The 12177-nt window shown below is 40.6% G+C and overlaps 1 long non-coding RNA gene across 2 annotated transcripts in view; it reads right to left on the bottom strand.

Moving 5' to 3' along the window:
- Nucleotides 1-3704: 3704 nt before the first annotated feature.
- Nucleotides 3705-12177, bottom strand: part of LOC306643055 — a 50033-nt gene continuing 41560 nt past the window's right edge. The window contains exons 3-4 of one of the 2 annotated variants that reach the window (XR_013758809.1): nt 11418-11504; nt 3705-3824 (exon numbers count right to left, since the gene is read on the bottom strand). This is a non-coding gene — a long non-coding RNA (uncharacterized lncRNA). Of the gene's footprint in view, nt 3825-9618; nt 11212-11417; nt 11505-12177 lie in introns of those variants that run through there. The other variant, XR_013758810.1, reaches the window with a different exon arrangement.

Below are 12177 nucleotides of genomic sequence, written 5' to 3'. Positions count from 1 at the left end.
AAAAAAACACTAAAATACAGCAATTATTTTTGATGTTACAAATGAGGAAGATTAGGCTGAGACAGTTCAAGTATTTTTCCCTACATCATAAATGAGAAGATAGCAGTGTATCTACTGATCCACCCCAATTGTGTGACACTTTTATAAAAGGAATTGGGATCAGTCTGAGGATACAGTAAGGGCTCTCCAGGTGTCTTAATATCTTGATCTGTGAAAGTCTTGTGGCCACACAGGGGTAGAAGCAAGAAAACGGTGACCCTGGGTGGCTGGTTGGTCAAATGTTCCTCAACTAAATAGTGTCCACAGCGCAAGCTCATGGTGCCGCCTCTGTGTGTGTCCCTCAGGGCTCCACGCGAATCTGCACATACTCACAAGAGAACCCAAGTGCCGAACAGCGTTCCAAGCCAAACAGACCTAACAGAAGCCTGGAAATGCCCACTGGTGGCACGATCTTCTCCAGGGGACAGGGAGCAATCTCCAGCAAAACAGCATCTATGAGGCCACCACAGAGTCTCAATAAATGGATCAAAAACCTACAAAAATGTTGAACATTTTCCCATGTATTTGTTGAACACTCGTATTTCTTCTTCTGTGAAGTGCCTGTTCAGTTCCTGTGACCATTTATTGACTGGGTTACTTGTTTTTGTGAGTGTAAAGTTTTTGAGTTCTTTATATATCCTGGAAATTAATGCTCTATCCGAGGCACAGGTGGCAAAGATTTTTCTCCCGTTCTATAGACTCTCTCTTCTTGATTGTTTCCTTTGCTGTGAAGAAGCTTTTTAGTCTAATACCATCCTATTTATTGAGACCTGACTTGACTTCCTACACTTTAGGAGTCTTGTTGAGAAAGTCAGTTCCTAAAGCTGACATGATGGAGATGTGGGTGCACAGTTTCTTCTAGTAGGAGCAGGGGCTCTGATCTAATGCCTAGGTCTTTGATCCACTTTGAGTTTTGTGCAGGGTAAGAGATAGGATTTAAATTTCATTCTCCTATCTATGGATTTCCAGTTTTCCCAGCACCATTTGTTGAAGAGGGGATCTTTTCTGTAATGCATGTTTACGGCACCATTGTCTAACAGGAGATAACTATTTATGTGGGACTCTGTGTCTCCTATTCTGTTCCCTTGGTCTTCATGCCCGTTTTTGTGCCAACATCATGTGATTTTTTTCTACTATAGCTATGCAGTATGATTTCAGGTATGGTGTTTTGACGCCTCTTGCTTCACTTTTTTTGCTAAAGATTGCTTTGGCTATTCCAGGTCTCTTATTGTTCCAAATGAATCTCATAACTGCTTTCTCTATTTCTATGAAAAATGTCATTGGAATTTTTGTGCAAATTGCATTAAATCTGTATAGCACTTTTGGCAGAGTGACCTTTTTTGGTTTTAACTTTATAGGCTTTTTAAAAATTTATTTATTTTGATTCATTGTACACACATGGTGTACAGCTGTTGTTTCTCTTTGTGTTGTACACAAAGTAGAGTCCCACCATTTGTGTAATCATACATGTACATAGGGTAACATTGTTTGTCTCAACTGTTATTTTTCCTTCCCCTCCACCCCTCCACCCCTCCACCCCTCTTTTCCTCTACACAATCCATCCTTCCTCCATTCTTGCCTCCCTCCCACCCCTCATTATGTATCATCATCCGCTTATCAGCGAGATCATTTGTCCTTTTTTGGGATTGGCTTATCTCACTTAGCATGATATTCTCCAATTTCATCCATTTGCCTGCAAATGCCATAATTTTATTCTTCTTTATCACTCAGTAATATTCCATCATGTATATATACCAGAGTTTCTTTATCCATTCATCAATCAAAGGGCATTTAGGTTGGTTCCACAATCTGGCTATTGTGAATTGAGCAGCTATGTGTATGTGGCTGCATCTCTGTAGTATGCTGATTTTAAGTCCTTTGGGTACAGGCCAAAGAGTGGGATAGCTGGGTCAAATGGTGGCTCCATTCCAATTGGTAGAGGGGCCTTTTGATGATATTAATTCTGCCTATCCAGGAACATGGAATATCTTTCCATCTTCTAAGGTCTTCTTCAATTTCTTTCTTTAGTGTTCTGTAGATTTCATTGTAGAGGCCTCTCACCTCTTTTGTTAGATTGACCCTCAAGATTTTTTTGAGGCTATTGTGAATGGGATAGTTTTCCTAACTTCTCTTTCAGTTGATTCATCACTGATGTATAGGAATGAGGTTGATTCATGTGTTAATTTCATATCCTACTGATTCGCTGAATTCATGTATGAATTCACTAGTTTTCTAGTGGAATTTCGGAGTCTCATAAATATAGAATCATTGGCTAACATGGATACTCTGAGCTCTTCTTTTCCTATTCATATCCATTTAGTTTCTTTCTTTAGCCTGATTGCTCTGGCTAGAGTTTCCAGGACTATGTTGAATAGAAGTGGTGAAAAAATTATCAACATCTCTAGCAATTAGAAAAAATGCAAATTAAAACTACACTGAAATTCCATCTTATTCAAGTCAGAATGGCAATTATCAAGAGTATAAGTAACCATAAATGTTGGCAAAGATGTGGGGAGAAAGTTACACTCACACATTGCTGGTGAGACTGAAAATTGATGAGACAACTCTGGAGATTACTCAGAAAACTTGGAATGGAAACACCATTGGATCCAGTTATCCCACTCCTTGGTATACCCAAAGGACATAAAATCAGCATACTATAGAGACACAGCCACGTCAGTGTTTATACCAGCTCGATTCACAGTAGCTGAGCTATGGAACCAACCTAGGTGCCCTTCAATGGATAAATGTATAAAGAAACTGTGGTATACATACAAAATGGAATATCACTCAGTCATAAAGAAGAATGAAATTATGACATTTTCTGGTAAATGAATGGAACTGGTAAGTAAAATGCTAAGTAAAATTAGCCAATATCAAAAAACCAAAGGCTGAATGTTCTCTCTGACATGCAGCTGCTAATAAATAATAGGGGGGAGGATGATTAGAAGTTCATTCAATTAGACAAGGGGGGATGAAGTCAAGGGAGGAGGAATGGAAATAGGAAAGGCAGTAGAATGAATTGAACATAACTTTCCTATGTTCACATATGAATACATGACCAGTGTAACTCCACATCATGTACAACTGCAAGAATGAGAAATTGTACTCCATGTATGTATAATATGTCAAAATAAATTCTACTATCATATGTATCTAAAAAGAGCAAATTTTGAAAACTCACTAAATTTACTGAAAAAGCTACAAATCATGTTCTTGGACTACTCTGAAATGAAATTGGAAACCAGTAATGAAAGAAAATTTGGGAAAAGCACAAATGCGTAGAAATTAATCAGTGCATACCTAAGTAACTGATAGAAAAAAAAATCACAAAATAAGTGAGAAAAAGTAAGCTCAACAAAATTGATAGCTAGATGGATTGGGAAGGAAAGACCAAGATTAAAAATAAAACTTAAATTACTAAAATCAAGAGAGAAAAGTGGAACATTACTGTTGACCTTATGGAAGTTAAAGGAATAATGATTAAATGGAATATTTATAAAAAGTATTATCCCAGCAATTTAGATAATCCATGAGAAAGCAAATTTCTAGGAAGATGCCAAGTACCCAAACCAAATCAAGAAGAAATAGGATGTCTAAGAGGTCAATAGCAATAAAGAGACTGATGTAGTAATCAAGAATGTCTCACAGAGAAATACACAGGCTCAGCGGCACCACTTATAAACCATATAAAACATTTTCACAGTAATTCTTGATGTATTCTTCCAGGAAATGAGGGAGGTAACTTCTCAACTCATTTTGTGGAGTTGGTATCACTCTAATATCTAAAACAATGACATCAGAAGTAATGAAAACTAAATACAATATCTGTTATGAATATAATTGCAAAAATCCAAAAAGAAAATACTATCAAACCAAATGATGTGGCATATTTATGGAATTATATACATGGTCAAATGAGAATAATCTCAGGAATGAAACTTGCTGTAGCACATGAAAAATCAAGCAATGCACTGCCACGTATTAAAAGAGCATAGGACAAAAAACACAAAATTATCTCCATTGATGCAGAAAAATATTCATTATGGAAATGGGTATTTTTTTTAACAAAACAAAGAACAGGAAATAGACAAAACTTCCTCAGACTCATAAAGGGTATGAACAATATTCTTTCATGTAGCATGACCAATGTTGACAAACTAAAATTTTCTCCTTATGATAAAGAATAAGACAAGGATGTTTGTTCCCATCACTGCTATTTTACATTTAATTAGAAATCCTAGCCAAGGTAATTAAATAAGAAAAAATAAACAACAGGTATCAAAATTGGAAAGAAATGGGTAAAACTATCTTGATTTACAGATCTTATAATCTTGTCATCTATAATTCCTAAAATATCCGCAAAGATCTAAAGAGCTAAAAAATAATTTTAAGAAGGTTGAGGGTATAAGTTAAACACAACATACATCAGTTTTATTTCTTGGCATTAGCAACAAATGATCCCAAAATGAAACCAATCAAGAAAACACACCAATGACTTCTTAATGAAACACAACTCTCTGTCTAGCAGCTTGCTTGAGAAGTGCATGGGCTCACAGGCAGAGAGATCTGAAGCCCTGAGATGTGAGGTCCCTGAAAGTCATCCTCAACCATCAGTAAAGAGGAACTGGAGGATAAATATCCGTTTCCTTGCCCCTTTGGGCCAATTCAGAGGCATGTCCACACTCTTTCCCAGAAGTCTCCACCGGCATCAGTCCCTGGTTGCCCACATGGTAACTTGCTCAGTAGAACATCTGGAACCTCTTTCTTTCCTCATCCTTCCCAGTCTCCTATCCACTTCCTTCTTTGAACTCCCCCAATCACTTCTCAAATAAATGATGTACACATCAATCTTTGTCAAATAAATAGTCTGTTTCTGAAGGAATCAGAACCTAAGATACCCAGTGCCACACACCTGGCTTTTACCTCCTTGTCAAGTCTGACTGTTCCTTTCTATCAAGCACGCTGTGCTCATTTAGAGAGACAGAATTGTATGGGGGGAAAATGCGGAACTGAATTTGAGACTGCTAATTCAAATCTTTTATCAAATCTATTTGACTTTGAACATGCCACTGTCAAAGCAAATCTGAGTTTAGGCAAGGAGAGAATTTATTCTCTCTCCAGTGGGAGGGGAATATTGCCAATAGGGAGAGGAAACTAGCATTAAGGAGAATGCTCTGACCTTGAGATACACAGCATCTCAAAAGTCGGGCAGAGAAGAGCTTTTCTTTTATAAGGAAGAGTAAACAAGGTTGAAAAGGACAGATGTGGGGACCTGGAACAAACCACAAACGTGGACTGAGCTGACGCTAGATCAGAAAGTGTTTGCCCTGGCATCTCCCTATCCCTGAAATGGGCCCAGGGGAAGGTTGGCCCTCTCAGGCTCAAGGTGGATAAAATTCAGGGACCTGGGGGAAGGAGAGAAGATCAACCTTAGTTTGATTAGCAAATACTTTGTTCCAATTTATTGTGGGGACAAGAGTTCAGCTAATCATTTATAAGGCAAAGGAAATCTGATGGTTTGTGTCTGGCTTTGTCATTGATAAACAAGGGGGTCATCTGTCCTACCCAAGTCACAGGAAGAAGGGTGGTTCTTGCATCCAGTGGGTTCCTAAATACAAAGAATAGGTAGGTTTTCTTAACCTTCAAGGTTGTCCAGGAGCTCAGGGCTCAGGTAACGGTCAACAGTCTTTCCTGTTAGCCCCTCTCAGCTTTATTCACAAAAAATCTGAAAAATGGCCCATGATTGGTGGTCTCCAAACCTTCTTTAGCAAGGACAACTTTTCTTAAGAGAAAGTTTATAACAATTCCTACATGCAAAACTGTTCCAGAGAAAGTCTCTGCTCTGGAAGGAGAAGAAAGCGGGGGATTTGCTCTGTGCACTGGGCTCCTGACCTGAGCACTCTGCATCCCTGGAACAAGCGAGAGCTCTCCACCATATCTAGCAACGAGCAAGATGGCCTGAAAATTCCCCTCAGCTTGCCTGAACTTCAGAGGACACTTCTTGACTGTAGGCACGGCATTCCTCTTCTGAGAACATCTACTTGAGAAGATTTGGAATTGCAAATTCTTTCTCTGCCCATTATAAATGTAGATAAATATTTTCTGACTCTTGCCAGTTATGCAATCCAGTAATTTTTTTTTTCATTTTTTTCATTTACTTTTGAAAAGTAAACATTGAGGGAGATAGCTTCTCTGTCTTCCAGTCTCTGTGGGAAGATGGGAGTCTAAAACATCAATAAGCATCAATTAGCAAACACAGGTGGCCTAATCACTTGGATCAACCAGTCCCCTAATGTCCTCTGGTACATTTCTCCTGGTTCCCTCCAGCTCTTAAATCCCTCCTCCTTCTCTCTCAGTGTAATTGCCATCTATTGCTCTCCTACTGTCTTGAAGACAGTCTTCCAAGTTCGCTTAACTCTATCCAGTGCCATTTTCATTTGATACCAACTATAGTTTAAATTGCGTGTTTTCTTTTCGCTTTACATTCTATAAAACTTGATAAATCAGTGATACAGTATGAGTCTTAGATTCAGACAAATCTGCAAATAAAGATTATAAGTTATTTTTACTCATTAAAGAAATAAAATGACTCAAATTTAGTGAAGAGGCTTAACATGAACAGAGAATCACAGAGATATTTTCTTCTCTCTTCTGAAATTCCTAGAAGTCTGTCAGCTCATTGTCGTTTGCATCACAATCTCTGTTCATGATATCTCAGGGTCACTTTGTGTCTTGCTACACTAAGTGGAAACTGAATCCAGGTGCTCACTGTGATAGGATGAAGGTTAGGGAATTCCTTTTTAAGGTTACTTTAGAAATAGGAACATCCGCTAAGTGGGTCCTTTCTCCATCCTCCCCAGAGAGCACATTCATTAAGACACTGATATAACCACTACAAGTCTAGCGATAGGAAACAAACAAACACAACAACAAAAAGAGAATCAGTCAATCAAAATGAACTGAGGAAGCAACGGGCAGTCGCAAAACGTCCTCTGAATTCCCAGAAGGAAAAAAAAAAAAAGTGTTTTGGAGTGTATCTAAAATAATACTCTGTTTCCTATTCAGTCCTTTTTGCCCAGGGTCTCCCCACCCCCTCTCCATCTTTAAGGACATTTGCATATAAATAGCACTCTTCATTTTCTTCTGTGTTCATCAGCCCGGGGTTGCTATTCCCCTCCTGAAGTCTAAGCCTTACTTTGCAGCATCACAATTTGTTGCTGTGGAAATGATTATGTTGTCACAAACAGAGGATTAGAACTTCAGGTGGAGAATAAGCAGCAGGAGCAAATGAACTTTTAATAAATGAAGGTTCTGGTTTCATACAAATACACCTAAGTCATGGAGGGAAAGGGGAGAGAAATCCACACATGATAGCTAGGCATTTCCAAACTAGAAAATATTGGGAATTTAGAAGTGAGAAATCACTCTGCCATGAAATCATAACTTGGGGGCTAAAATAAACATTCTCCATACATTAGTAGGGAGACATTGAGTTCCTTTGGATTCGGAGACTCTAAATATAGATCAAAGAGGCGGGGGGGGGGGGGGGAATACAAGAAGGAAATTGAGAGGAACCCACAGGAACATTAGCAATGCTGATCCCTAAGATAATTTGCAAAAATTAAAAAAAAAAAAATTGTTAACCATTAGTGTCAAAAGGGTCAGTGTCATTTAACAATATCACTGGGAAAGTCACTGCCAAGGTCGAGCTGCAACTCCAAATCAAATGATTGCTGTCCATTCATGGAGGCCTAAGAGCTGCTCCTCTACCAGTGAAAGCGGTTCACTTACCAGCCAGCCCGACCAAGCAGAGAAGGAGGACGGGAAAGGGTACAGGGAGCTCAGTGGCTAGAGGGGGCAAAGTCAACCACACAAGCTGGTCTTGCTATAGAGCTGGGGTCTTCCGAGAAATCGAGGCAATGCCAAGATCCCCTTTAAACCCAGATTCTTGGAATCAAGTCAGAAAGATTTCAGACAGGTTGCTCAAAGTAACAGGAATGAGTTTATTGAAGAAATAGGAAAAGGGAAGGGGATATGCTTAAGGGAGAGAGTGGGTCCTCTCAGAGAGGGGTTGGACAATATGCCATCCTGCATTCCAATTTTAGTGGGGATTCCAGAGAAGTTTCCAGAGAATCCCACCCTGGTCCAACTCCTGACTTTCGACTGACAGCATCAGACTTCCAAGTTCATATTGCCATGACAATTCTAGGTCCCCTTGGCCCATGATGAGCAGTTCTAATTGGATTACTAATCACTTTTAAGGTCTTTAAGGTTAGGACGAATTAGCCTTATCTTCTGGAATCTGGTCTGTGAAAAGGATCACAAAAATCTGTCCCTTCAAAATAACTTAGGTTCCAATGATTATAGCAGCTCAATACACAATAGCAAAACTATGGAACCAATCTAGGTGCCCTTCAACAGATGAATGGATAAAGAAACTGTGGTATATATACACAATGGAATATTACTCAGCCTTAAAGAGGAATGAAATGATGGCATTTGCTGGTGGAGGGATAGAGTTGGATAATATCATACTAAGCAAAATAAACCAATCCCAAAGAACCAAAGGCCAAATGTTTTCTCTGATATGTGGATGCTAATGCACAATAATGGGAGGGGGGAGGATAGAAGTATTTTGGACTAGACAGAGGGGAGTGAAGGGTGGTGAGGACATGGGGGTAGAAATAATAGTAGAATTAATTGGACATTATTACCCAATTGCATATATGATTACACAACCTGTATGACTCTATATCATGTACAACCAGATGAGAAATTATACTCCATTTATGTATGATGTGTCAAAATGCATTGTACTGTCGTGTACATGTATAACTGATTAGGACAAATACAGAAATAACTTGGGTTCCTCTTCTCTGTGTTATTTCCTGCCTGCATGTCCTTGCAGATAACAGGGAGTTTGCTGAGGAATGTGACATATCCTACCCACTTAGGCCAGGCAGGGCTGCAGGTAAATTGCCTCTGGGCAAAGAAAGCATGTAGGTGTCAGAACAGTGGGCCCATTTTATAGAATTATTCTCTTCACCTCAAGTTCCAACCATCCTCACCTGTCTGTCCCCTAACAGTTTGAGAACCATAAACAGCAGGTGCCCTCAGTCTCTGCTGCACGTTGGAGAGAAGCTCTTGAAGAGATGGAGGGTGGCTCACGATAGTTGAAGTCTCTTTTCTTTTCCCTATTACTTTCCTAAACAGTGAGACCTTCTCACATTTCCACTAATTTTCCAAGTGTATCAGTTGTGCACTGCACAATTGCTTTTGTGGGTTGGTGCAGGATCCCTTCAGGGAGTGGTGCTGTTGGCCCTGAATCTTACAGGGAGACAGCCATCTCTCCTGGGCACATCTCTCCCTGTTTCCATAGAATATTCATCTCTCTTATGAAGTTGGTGTAAAATAACTCTTATTTTCTCCTATTTGAATAAAACTATAATGCTGTCATCCATTCAAAGATAAATTTTCAATACTCAGCTCAAAAGCTAAGTGAAGCTGTGTCAAGAGTTCTAAAATGACACTGAAGCCATCTAAAGATAGTGGCAATCAGAGATCCAAAGAATGGAAAATCACATTAATTATTGGCCTCATGCTGGAAAACACCCATTCTCTTCTTGTCTAAAATTCTATAATCTCTTTACATGTAAAATGTGTAGGATGGGTTAAGGAGAGGCACTCTTAATTAGTAATCAGACAGTATTTCTGGTTTTGTCTATATATTTTTGTTGCGTTTTATTTTTTAAGAGGGAGGAAGGAATGGAGAATGAGGAAATACTCTTGCTCTTGGCGAGTATCCCTGGTGTGCCTGGGTCTTCCAGCTGAGCATCTTCCCAATACTGAGAACTGAACAGAGGAAAAAACTGTGACCCTTGACCTTTGATTCTAGGCCCCAGAACCTAATGCCTCCAGGTCTGGGCACCTGGCACCTTCGACAGCTCAGGTCTGAGTCTAGGGGAAGGGAAGCTGCCAGGTACACCCAGTCTAGGGGCTGGGTTGGAACAGGTGGAGGAAAGAGAGCTGAGGGCAGGTGACCCCCACCTGACCTCTGCCAGCCTGCAGGGAACCTGCTCCGATGTCTCCCTTCCCAGAGTGTCCCACGTGGCTCCTGACATTGAGCGTCACTTCCCCGCACCCAGGGAGCCTTTCCTGAGAACTTTGAGAGTGGTTGTGCTCAGATGAACGTGTGGACTAGAGTCTGCATTTGTCAGACATTTGAGAAGAGAGAAGACAAGGACTTGGCAGCAGCAGAAGGTGAGGAGAGGAAGAGGAGCTGGTCTGGTGTCCATCACAGCAGGCTGTTTGTGAGGCAAGGAGAAGGTCTCTCCAGAGGTTGTAGGAAATCAGGAAAAATCCCTCGGTCTCCCGACACAGGAACATGAAGTACTGCTCAGGGCAGCGTAGATGACAGAAAAGTGACAGTTTCTATCCATGTGAAAAAGCAAGTTAAACTCATTTACAAGGGTCAGTCCACTTCTTTTCAAACCAATTCAGGAACTGTATCAAGGACTCTGGTTTCTCAGCTGGCTTATTAGCATTTTTAGCAGGGAATGTCAGTCAAATGCAAAGCTGGGCTTTTTGTCTCCCTGCCTTCTTTGTGTCCTTTCTGCTGAACATGAGCTTGAAACCCTGGAAACAGGAAGCCCCTTTCAATCATAAGAAACTTCAAGAGTCAGTTTAAAGTGTAGTTTCAAAAGTAGGCTCTTCCCTTACCGTTTATTTTACAGAACCTTCACTGGGAAGGTAGACAGTCAACAGTGGATACCAATGGTGTTCACTTGCTCTTTCAACAAGTGCTTCTGGAGAGCCCAGGGAAGTTGGCCATCCTTCCAGGTCCTGGGGGAGCAGGTGAGGAAAACAGAAGACCTGCCTCTGTAGATCTCCATTAGAGTCCAGGACACCAACAGCCAGAAATACACAGAGAACATGGGCATCAACTTGAGGGTGGAAAACCAAACACACTAACTGGGGACCGTCATAGGCACTATTGCAGTGCTTGGTGACATAAAGGCTACAATGCTAAGATGCAGATCTGGAAATGCAACTCACCACCCCAAGTGCACAGCATGGCTGTGGGCAAGAGCTCAGAACTCAGAGCCAGACTCCAATTCTGCTCCCAAGAAGATGAGTCCTATTGGATAAGCTGTTGAGGCTCTTCCTTGCCTGTGGAATAGGTGTAATTACAACCCCCCTCCCCCACACTGGACTGAAGACATCATAAGAAACGTGCCTAGCACACAACTGGTTCCACGCACATTATTTACTGTTTGATAAAGACATTCTCTCTAAGTGCTCCCAGGAATCAAGAAGAAATTGTCGCATGTCTTATGCCTCCCGCCACCTCACTCTCCCCCCACCTCCATGCTCACCTCGTTTCTTCAGGTCTTCACTCGACTCAGGAACTACCATACTTCCTTCCTCAGTCGTGTGCAGCTCGTTAAAGATTTGGTGATTTTCTGAGAAAGTGAAGTAAATTAAAAGATTTAAACTAATCTAGTTTGACTTTAAAATACCACTTATACTGTGAGTTATGGTTTAGAACGTTTGGATAGTTAATGTTAACTGCTTTAATCTTTGTTTTTCAAAATCCTGGGCAATCCAGAGTGGGAAAGCCTTGCAGATCACCCTGTTCTCCTGCAGGTCTCTCCAAATTATTTATAATCCAAGAGCAATTGCGCTTGCATTCCTTGGGAATGAAAGGCAGGAGGAAGCCTTCTGGGGTAAAATAAAGCATATCTCAAGTGGTTTCCTGGTGCTCTGCCTTTGTCAGTAAGGGATAATTGTGCCCTCTCTCCACTCTTTAATGGGTCTGTCCCTTATCCAATATGCCATCCATCAGTGTTCAAGGAGCTGGAGGAGGACCCTTGTCCCTCTTCCTGCTTCCACAAATAAGCAGGAATGAGCTTTGCAGCTTTTCCTTGGAGAGCCCAGGGGGATTCTTTTACTAAGAATCACATCACCACCTGCACTGGCCACAGATTAATCTGCTAATATTAGCAGTCTGTGTCTCCCTCTTCCACCAAAAAGAAATACTTCATGCACTCCTTTGTTTCTTCTTACACAAATAATTGAAGTTATTTTCCATCCTCCATCTGTTCTATGATATAATGCTCTTGCTTAAGACAAGAC

Source organism: Sciurus vulgaris (assembly GCF_902686455.1).
Source record: "Sciurus vulgaris genome assembly, chromosome: 13".
Lineage (NCBI taxonomy): Eukaryota > Metazoa > Chordata > Mammalia > Rodentia > Sciuridae > Sciurus > Sciurus vulgaris.
This window is presented reverse-complemented; position numbering and strand designations above follow the sequence as displayed.